The sequence below is a fragment of the Manis pentadactyla genome, chromosome 16 (genome assembly GCF_030020395.1).
Source record: "Manis pentadactyla isolate mManPen7 chromosome 16, mManPen7.hap1, whole genome shotgun sequence".
NCBI classification, from domain to species: Eukaryota; Metazoa; Chordata; class Mammalia; order Pholidota; family Manidae; genus Manis; species Manis pentadactyla.
This window is the reverse complement of record NC_080034.1, coordinates 54,326,028-54,336,893: the sequence shown is the minus strand read 5'-3', so window position 1 is coordinate 54,336,893 and position 10,866 is coordinate 54,326,028. Positions and strand designations below refer to the sequence as shown.

General features: G+C 40.1%; 1 long non-coding RNA gene across 1 annotated transcript; it reads left to right on the top strand.

Annotated features, from left to right (window-relative positions):
- The first annotated feature begins 718 nt into the window (after window positions 1-718).
- Window positions 719-4,578, top strand: LOC130681288 (uncharacterized). Its single transcript, XR_008994330.1, has 3 exons — window positions 719-3,361; window positions 3,511-3,564; window positions 4,462-4,578. It is a non-coding gene; the product is annotated as an uncharacterized LOC130681288 (long non-coding RNA).
- The last annotated feature ends 6,288 nt before the right edge of the window (window positions 4,579-10,866 follow it).

Genomic DNA, 10,866 nt, shown 5'->3' with positions numbered 1-10,866 from the left:
CTCCTAGAACGTCTACCGACCGCAGTCGCGACCCCTTACGGGACCGGGACGGCTGCCAGACCACGGGTACCCTTTCAGAATTCTGACCGGTCTCACTGAAAAACAGAAAACAGAACACAGACAACCCAAGGTGCCACTAATCTTACCTCTTCCTCCAAGAGCGACTTCGGGAGTGAAGCGGGGTGAGCGCAGATCCCGGAAGAGCCCCCAAATGTTGGATTCTCCCAGAGGAGGACGCCACCCCAAATCACTCACGAAAGGCGTCTCTTGATGCAACAAGCAAGAGGAATTTATTCAGGAACCAGCTAGCTGGGGTCCAAGTTAGCCCGACGCAGCGGGTCTCAACAAGGACCCCGAGCACTCAAAACCAAGGGTTTATATGGCATTTTCAAAACACTTAACTCTTAGTAATTTTCCACAGCTGCACATTATCTTTGCAAGACATACATCCTGGGGTTAAGCGAGAGCAAGATAAGACCACTCTTCAATTGTTAGGGAGGTTCTGCACGATAAGCTTGGTATGTAGGATTAACTGACCAAGGTTAGCTGACCGAAGGCCACAGCTGCCCCCATCCCGGTGTTCATGATTAACTTGTTTTCCAAGGCCTTACTCAGTTCCAGTTTTTTTTTCTCTTTTAAGTCACAACTTCAGAAAACTGCTTCTAGGCCCTTAAGATGGCTACTCTTATGCTAACTTATTCTCATTCTTACAACTGCAATAGGCTATGTGGAGGGACTTGATAATATGGGTTAATGTAGTAACCACAACGTTGCTCATGTGAAACCTTCATAAGATTGTATATCAATGATACCTTTAAAAAAGGGAGATGAGTTGGGTTGCCTCTAGTGATGTTTAACCCATCTACATGTTCAAGCTTTATTTGGGTTTGATAACACTAATTAGATACCTTTTTTATTCTTGACATAATGAGAAATAGAGCAGATAAAAGCATTTTTCACTAACAGAACTGGATATACAGTTGACGTTTGTTGTTCACAACCATTATTATGCCCATATTATCTATCCTTTTATTCACAAAACACTTTTCAACAGTGAAGATTAAACCACCTACTAGCACTAAAATAATCACTTGCATGTGACATCTAGAAACACTTTCAGCTACCTTTGTCCTTATAGGTGTATATTTAGCAAAAATTCTGAATTCACTTGATTTAGGAAGATGCCTGTAGCTAACCAAGCTGGTGAGACAGGGACCGTGGATGTAGTCAGGGTAGGGTGAGGGCCTCGGGAGGGGGCAGGGTGGGATATTTGCAGTCAGAGCAATGTAACTACATGCAAGGAAACCCCCCTACTAAAACTCTATGTTAAACATTGAGCTCTAGAATCATTCTTCAGTGAAATCAGTTAATGTTCCCCAGGTAAAGAAGAGGAGCACATGTTTTATTATGCTAACCATTTATAATCATGTGTAACGTTCTCTTTAGCATGCTAAAAGGCCCAGGCTTATGTGCAGTCTTTCTCCTTCAGATCTGATGAAGTGATTTTGCAAACTGGGCAACTAATTCAGCAAGTAAGCCCAGGCATAAACAACACAGTAAAAGGCAGGAAGGATTCCACCTTAAAGATAAGATTGCATTTTAATACCCAAGAAGTTAAGACGTTAGAAATTCTTAACTTACTCTTTAGCAAACAATACCTCAGCCCACCTTGGGGGCTGAGCAGGTGGCCTTGTTTCATATGCTCCCAGACCAAGATGCTGGTATCTCAGGGAGAAATCATCAGAGGAAGTTACTTGTGTTAAATTAATTCTAAATATTCAGGGACAATTTAACAAGTCCACACCCCTAAGTTTTTCATGTTCTCGAAAAATCCTCAGCTACCAATAAAACCCCCTAGACAACGCACCACTACGGACTCTCCTGTCCCCTCCTGGCATGAGCCAGGAGCTCTGCCTTTTCACTGTATCTCTAAATAAAAGCCTGTACATTGCTCTCCTACCTTGACTGTTTGTGAAGCTCATTCTTTGGCTTTGTGAACAAGAACCTTGGGAATGTGAACATGGATTAAAGCCAATGAATTACCAGCTGAGAAGTTGCTCTTGGTAATAGTAAACTTGAATTATTTTGAAGTGCAGGACAGTATAGTATACTGTTATGCAGCTAGCATGTATTAAACATGCATTGATAAAGATAAGTTATTTGACCCTCTCATTCCCTTATATAATAAACTTATAATATTGTTTCAATTAAATGAACTGTGGTAATATTTACCACCAGTTTGAAAAGCAGGATGCCCTGTAAACTGCTGTGGGGTGCAAGGAGATGGAGCACATAGATGTGATGTTAAAAATCATGGTAGTGTTAAAATTTAGGCCTTTCTTTTCTCTTGGGACTGAATCAACATTGATGATGTAACGACTGGAGTTTGAAGGCATACAGAAAATGCAGTTGCATCCTACCCTCTTGTGGTGATATGATGCATAGCTCTCTGCTCATCTGAAACCCTGACATTTATAAAGAGAAAGATGAACATACTTTGGTCCTAATACTAGTCCTTAGTTTGAGGTTTTGAGGTTTTTCCATCCTTTCTGTTCTAAACAATGCTTAGAAGTAATAATAACCTACTCCCCTGGTAGTTCCAGGGGAAAATTTTATAACCAGGTAGTGTCTAGATAGTTCAAAAGCATTAATTTTCCCCCTAGTCCAATGTTAGTGAAGAATTTTAAATTATTCACTTAAATTACAAATTTGAATCTTCTCAGTTAAAAGCTAATACCCACCACTGAAGAGATATGCCTGATTTTGGTTTCAATGTCAACCAAATTGCCTAAATATTTGCATAGACATTAATAGCCAAAGGCAGGACACCAATTTAATTCTGGGTAGAACTAGTCAGTTCCTTTAGTAACACTGCATTGTGACTAAGTCCAAGTGTTTTGTTTTCTTTTGTTTTTCAAATTAAAGCCAACTTGTGATGGTTTAGTGTAATTGTAGCTACTGATTTCCATTGTGTTTTATAATCACAAGGCAATATCTGTGTCACAGAATAGTATTGCCTTGAAACTATTTTTTTCCCAATTTTACCTTTCCCATCTTTTGTCTAAGCCTCAAGTAATGACCAGTTTTGTTTGTAGTTACAGTGGAATAACTCCTAAATTAAACTGTTTCCTACTTTTCTCAGCCTTCTCAAATCCAAAAAGCACATGACTCAGCCTCCATCTAAATTGGCCCCAGGGAATGAATGCTATTTTAACAGTGAGAGGAACCTAGACTTCCCAGAGAGGAGATGCGGAGATAAACATGTAGCACAAAGGTGAAGGCTGACAAAAGGGAATCCAGATGCTGGAGCAGTGAGTGAACATACAGAAGAAACCTCAAGAAGCAGATCCAAGGGAGAGGGGTGAGTTGGCTACTTTATGCCAAGGGGTGGGATTTCTAGTATTACATATTCTTGGAAGTACTGAGACAGAATATTTATGGCACCAGAGAAGAAGAGAGAGAGAGAAAAGAATAAATCAGAATCTGACCTACATTACTTGTTTGTTTCAGTATTCATTGAATGAAAGGAAGCTGCTGGAAATAAAGACAGAAATGGTGGCATTGGTAAGAAATGAGACTTAGTAGTTTTATTCATCTTTGCTTCATCTTATGTGATTACTGCTGTGTGTAGTAATGTGTTAATAGATGTATGCAAGTTTAATGTCACAGGTTTTTCTTAAATTGTGAAATACATAAAAATTACCATCTTAGCCATTTTTAAGTGTACAGGTCAGTGGCCTTCGGTACATTCACGTTATTATGCAGCCATCACCACCATCCATCCACAGGACTCTTCTCATCTTACAGGACTGAAACTCACCTATGAAACACCAACTGCCCGTTCCACCCTGCCCAGCCCCTGGCAGCCACCCTTCTACTTTCTGTCTCTATGGTTTGACTACTCTAGGGACCTCATACAGGTGGAATCATACAGTATTTGTCCTTTTGTGGCTGCTTATTTCACTGAGCACAATGTCCTCCAGGGCATCTGTGTTGTAGTTTGTGTCATAATTTCCTTCCTTTTTTCCATTGTGTGAACATAACCACATTTTGATTATCCTGTCAATGGACACTTGGGTTGCTTCCTTCTTGTGGCCATTGTAAATAATGCTGCTGTGAACATGGGCTTCCAAATAGCTGTTAGAGACCGTTTTCTATTTTGGGGGGTATATACCCAGAAGTGCAGTATCCTAAGTTTTTTTGCATCTAACAAAATATTTGATTATCTTAATGAGAGTTTAAATCTCAGTGATTGAGAATAATAAGGAATGGAGACTTCTGTGTTTTTGAGTCATGGCATGCATTACTTCTCTATCTTGTTTTACCTGGGATCTCTGAAACCTAAAAGAGCTTCTGTGAGAGAATACTGGAATATTCCTCTTGGGAAGGACCTCTGGGACTGGCAGAGCAGAGGGAACGCATCCAAAGTGGTTTAACACTAATGAATCTCTGTTTTAAAAGCTTGCCCAGCAAGATCGTGGTGTCACCCAGACTGACAGAAAGATAGACACGGAGGTCGCTGGCCTTAAAACTATTGCTCGAGTCACACAAGCTTGACAAGATTAAATATGTAGCAGGTGAGCTTTTTTGTATCTAGGTAGTTAAAAACAGGTGAAAAATAAAGTAAATAAGATTTGCAAAACAAGTCAAAGACAAATTTGCACTTCGTTGATTCTAACATAACTTTTCTCATCCTTTAACATCTCCAAAATTAGAAAGATCTTAACAATTTCCCACCAATGGAGTATCATACTATGATTGGCATTTTTCCTTTCTTAGTGGTAACTTAAAAATTAAATACTTTATAATTGATGGAATTGATAAGGCATTATCTTTGAGCTATAGCTATTTGGAATTTTTTTTAGTGAAAGTCAAGACGGAATATTTCACAGATAGCATGAACAAGCTTTTGAGTTGTGATATTTCTGCTTCAATTGATGACCCTCCTTCTAAGGAGTTATTTTGCTTTTGCGGTTTTTGAGCCATAAGAGGGAATGAAGATTCATGTACCAAAAAAATAGTCTTTGTATTTTAACTCACATTTAACATTTTGGATTAATCGATATTTTTAAATTAAATAGAAGTGAAATTTTGCTCATAAAGTTTCCTCATAAAGGGTGTGTTCCTGTGTAGTACATATACATATATTTTATGACCACAGAATTTTTGTGATTCAAAACTTTTTTGCATATTGGACACATTTGTGCTTTGAAAATGATTTCAAGGTGTGGGGATTTTTTGATAGGCAGGTAGTTCATGGACTATGGTACATTAGTGAGCAATCTAAGGTTTTTGGGTTTTTTTCACTTTGCTATATAATTGTCTGTATGTTTTCTTAATAAAAAGATGTTCCCTCAAGTAACTTAATAAAACTAATGTCGTGTTCAATTGTTTTTTTCTTACAGGGTCTGTATTTACATGCCTAACAGTAGCTCTGGGATTTTATCGCCTAAGGATGTAATAAACTCTCTATTTAAAGAGCTCTCTTAATTGTTTTGCCTTAAAAATACCAGGTTGTTGTGCTTTTTGTTTTTCTCATTTCAAATTTTAATGCTGATTTTGATTTAATTTACATTATTTATTTTATGCAATTTATGGACATATAACCAAGGCAAAGAAGTCAGGAATTTCATAATTGCCCCTTTCACCTCTTCTATTTAATTGACTTCATAACACTGAGTGGTTTTGGACAAAGCATTGAAGACTCCACGCAGCTGGACCAGTGAGCTTGGTCTAACCTGTGGGATATACCAGCAGTAAATATTGTATAACTCTCTTTAATTTTAAATCTTTTGTCACATGGAGAATTTGGGGTCTCCACTTAAAGGCACAATGGCTTTACTAAGTGCCAAAGAATCATCGAAACTAAACCAAGAGCAGCAATTCCTCCTCACCTAACGGCCCATCCCTGAGGGCAGCCAGTCTCTGTCTGAAGAGGATCGTGTTTAGTGTTTGGTATGTTAATGATACAGCTGTACTGTACACTGAAAGGAGTATTTTTCTTTAAATTTCTACTGTCTTAGTAAATTATTGTTACAGCTATTTTTTACGTGTCTTCCAGTAGAAAATCTTGTTGCTTAATCAAGTGTTGTAATTGTAATGGGAACTCTCTTTACCTCTTAGAGGGCTAGGCTTCTCTCTCCCTCCCTGTCACTGGTCCTTCTCCTCTGCCTCTGAACTTGAGCGCTATAATGATCCTCCACTTGTGGCATTGCCTGCCTAGAGAGTCTCGGCATGGATGCCTACTTCAGTTTGTGGGACAGCCTCTACTTCCCTGCTGGTCTTCACTTGCTTCTTATACAGGGGCCGGCACTCCATCCCTGTGTAGCAGTGTGCGGATAGTTAATGTGCACGCTTCTTAGAAATGTCTTTAATCAATACGCTCTTGCCCACTACATACTCAGATCATAGGCTTTCAAAATTAGAGAACTGTCATGCCAGGTATCATCCTAGTGTAGGTCGATTTCTTTGGTGGTTCAAGACATTCGCATACCTGCCTGCCTTCTATATCTAATACAAATTCCTAGATGCACCTGGGGTTCTTTTGGAGCAGTGCCATCTTATTTAACAACTGGCACCTGGGAGAGAGTAAGCATTTGGAATCGATGGCATTAATAGCAGCTTTTCTGCCTTTCTCCACATGGATGCATGTGCCTATCATCTGTGTGGTGGAGAAACCACATAGAGACTTCTGACCAATCTGGTGGGATAAATTACCCATCATCACGGTTCCAACCACATAAAAAGCTACCTCTTATCCTTTGGATGTCCCTTCTAAGCTTTGGCAAGTGTAAGTTGGTGCCTTTTCTTAAAACATTTGTGTAGCACAAAAAATTCTGAACTTAAAATGTATGGAAATCAAGGGCCTAGAGTGTAGCTACTCCGAACTAATACCCAAGCACAGAAAGTAGTGAATGCAATTATGTTTCAAAGAAAACACTAACTTGTATAGTTTAAAAAGAGAGTGAAGTGACCTTCTGTCCTGATAAAATATTTTTTAAATAACATTGAGTGGGGTGACATTCTTTCATCTGCCAAAAGTATTCCAAATGGCATTCCTGGTGGTGACAGTGGGCTGCATCAGTCTGTACTTAATTTGGGCCATTGGTTTTGTTGAAACGTTCCTTGCAGTACAGAACAGCCTTCCTCCCCACCCACCTGGGGAACAATGAGCACTCCTCTCAGTGTTGTGGATTGCGTGCATACAGGGACATTATGAGGGCCCAGGACTGTGTTCCATTTATTTAGTTAAATGTACTGTCTTTGAAAAGCAAATGAGCCAGATATACCAGTGCACCCTTCCCCCTGCTGGCCCGGAAGTCTGAACTGTGCACAGTAAGCATGCTATATTGGGACACAGTGTGACAACTTCCTGAGCTAGTCTAGCTTAGAAGGATTCAGATCACTTTAGGAAATTGGGATCAGCCATCAGAAGCAGGAAGATGCATGGCAAGACTTAGATGACCTGTGTCTACCACGTTGCAAAAATAACCATAGCTGCATGTTGAAAGCCCACCCCTCTAGGCACAGCTTCCTTGGGCACAGAGACCTAAAGCACAACATCAAGTGGACAGAATCTTTGCATTTCCTTTCCCTGCCCTGATCACTCTGTGAGGAGTCCTCTGCTTTCCCACTCTTCTACCCCCCACCCCACCCCATCCCTTTTCCCCTTCCCCTGCCTTTTATCCTTTTTAAAGAGCCAGAACTCTCCATTATTAAGCAAAACCTGTTTGTGTGTACAGGAAACACGAGTTCAGTTTGTGTGCTGGTCTTACTCCTCAGCTGCTTTAATAGCTTAATATCTAATAAAGCTAAATCTGAGTGTATTCATTTTTTCCCTAAAGTATGCCAAGTACTTCATTCAGTTGAGAAGTCACAAGTTCAGGAAGAAAAGCTTGACTCAAACAAGACATCTTGCTGGACTTTGTCTCTGAACACTTTAAAAACAAATCCCAAGCCACAGTGAGCGTGAGTGTGTCATGCCTGGGTCGTCTCCAGCTCAGCTCGTGCTTTTCTCTCTGCAGCCACACTTGGTGACATGATCTTCCCTCTTAGGCCTGTCTCCTTTCAGCCTCTCTGCCTGTTAGATAGCCATGTCAGCACTGGCACGCATCACTCTACCCGTGCCTCGATACCCTATGTTGATGCTGATTTCTGAACCAATACAGTGTAAACAGTACTGCAGAACCCACAGCTCGAAAACTTTGGCTTTAACATATGTTTATCCTATTTGTTGTGGCTGTTCTGACACAAAAGCAAAAACATGTTAACCAGAAATAATTTTTTCTTTATGTAAAATGTTAGATAATATTTAACCTTTTATTGGCATTTTACTTGGGAAATATCTTTCCAGATTTACAGCTATACTCTGATTTAAACCAAATCATTTCTTAAAAATCCATTTATTAAGCAAATATTGTTATATTTTATTATATAACATAGTAGATATAACATTTTTATTGTCTAAAGTGAAATATTCTGTGACTAATATACTTTCCTATTCATTCTAATTGAATATGAAAAACTAGGACAACTTAAGCCTATGCTGCATTTCAACTGTATTCTCTCCAATTGTGTATGATAAGTCTAATACCTAAAAATCTGCATTTACATAGATAAATTTGAAAGTGATTTTTCAACTTAGAAAATAAATTTTTATTCAAAAGAATTATTTTAGCATGCTCATGTAAAATATTTTAACTACTTGTTTGAGGAGAAATGAGGTTTATACACAAGGTTTTAGAAATAACTGAGGACTACATCAGTAGATGAATGGATAAAGAAGATGTGGTACATATACACAATGGAATATTATTCAGCCATACAAAGAAAACAAATCCTACCATTTGCAACAACATGGATGGAGCTAGAGGGTATTATGCTCAGTGAAATAAGCCAGGTGGAGAAAGGCAAGTACCAAATGATTTCAATCATCTGTGGAGTATAAGAGCAAAGAAAAACTGAAGGAACAAAACAGCAGCAGAATCACAGAACCCACGAATGGACTAACAGTTACCAAAGGGAAAGGGACTGGGGAGGATGGGTGGGAAGGGAGGGATAAGGGCGGGAAAAAGAAAGGGGGCCTTACGATTAACATGTATAATGTGGAGGGGGTACGGGGCAGGCTCTACAACACAGAGAAGACAAGTAGTGATTTTACAGCATCTTACTACGCTGATGTACAGTGACTGTGAAGGGGTATGTGGGGGGGACTTGGTGAAGGGGGGAGCCTAGTAAACAATGTTCTTCATGTAATTGTAGATTAATGATACCAAAATAAAATAAAATAAATAACTGAGAACTCAGGTTGCAAGAGATAGAAATCCAGTTCAGATCAGCTTGAGCAAAAAGGAACATGCTTTTTTTTGGCTTGCATGATCAAAGCTCAGAAGGGGCAAAACTGAAATGCCATCAGAACTTACCTTTGTACCTCTTACCTCCACTTATTTGGATGGGCGTAATTCTCTCAGACCAACCCCCTGGAAGCACCCAGCTGTGCCCTGTGGCTAGTGGTTGGAGAGCTCCACTCGGGAAACGTCTGGGAGAAAGCATTCCAAACAAGGCCCTGAGCCCGGCCAGTGGAAGGGTCCTGAGGGCCGCTGTGGTTCGTTGGTGTGCACTTCTTCCTGTGGGCCTGTCGAGCACATGTCCCACCTCTGGAAACTGACTTCCATCCATCAGTCTGTCACTGTGAAATGTCTACTCAACAGGAAAGCAAAGGAACACCTTGGGAAAGCGGATAAATGGGATAAATGAACTAGAAAGATAGCCTGGAAATTAATTTTAGGTACATTTCATTTTCTCCAACCAGAAATCTTTTACTAAGGTTAGAGAGTCAAACCAGATTTGTGGGTGGGCCATAAAGTTCCTCAAAGGCCCTAAGTGATTTGCAACCAGCCTTCGTGTGCAACGTGTTAGATGTTGGTCGTCCATCCACAACTTCTCCCCTTGGTCCCACATTGACATCTGTGGTCTGCAAACAAGCTGAAAACTTTTTCTTTGTCTTGGGTCTGAATTCTTTAAAAATAAAACTGCTTTCTCTCTGGAATCCAAACCTCTGGCACCCCACAGCCGGGCCTGCTGTTCCCTGTGCTGCCGACCTTTCCAGCTTAAACCTGAAGCTTCCTCCCCAGGATCAGACTGCCGGGTGATGGCGAGGGGTCTGAGCATCAGCATCCTTAAGTAGAGCACAGTAAGCTTTTGGTTTTTGCATATTACAAATATGAAGATAATGCTTTTTAGGCCAATACTCTCAGGAATAAGAAGTTGAAATATGTGGGCATTTTACAAGGTACTAACTTCCTCTCAGTTTAATCTTTTTTTCCCTAAGTTTCTCATGATTCTGAAGCTTCAGGTCAGCTTTAACACTAAAGCCCAGGAAAGCGGCCATCATGCCTGGAGCTTAGCATGTCATTCCTGCCGTTGTCTTTTAGAGGTTTTTCGATTCCTCCTCAGCTTCCTGAGGCTCCACAACACACGTTTTTCCAGGAGAAAGGAAAGAGCTGCTTAGTGGCATCCTGTTCCATAAGGCATGAAAGTCAGTGTATTTACCTAACACAGAAGCCTTTCTTACTATTTCTTACTTTTATGGTACTTGATGTTTGTGAACCTCACAGCATTGTAAGAGGCACTGTTACAGGCAGTGCCTCTATCACAGAATTGCAATCTCTGAAAAACTGGTAAGGCATTGCAGGGAAAACCCTGGGGATCAAGATTAAGTGAACCCAGGAAAACAGATTTTTCTACCATCTGCAGGAAACATGAAACTAATAGTGTCCCATACCTGATGACTTTACTTACTTGAGTATAGAAATAGGTGATTCTCAGTGTTGGGTTGACATCTCAGTGTTGCCTTCAACGGCCCAG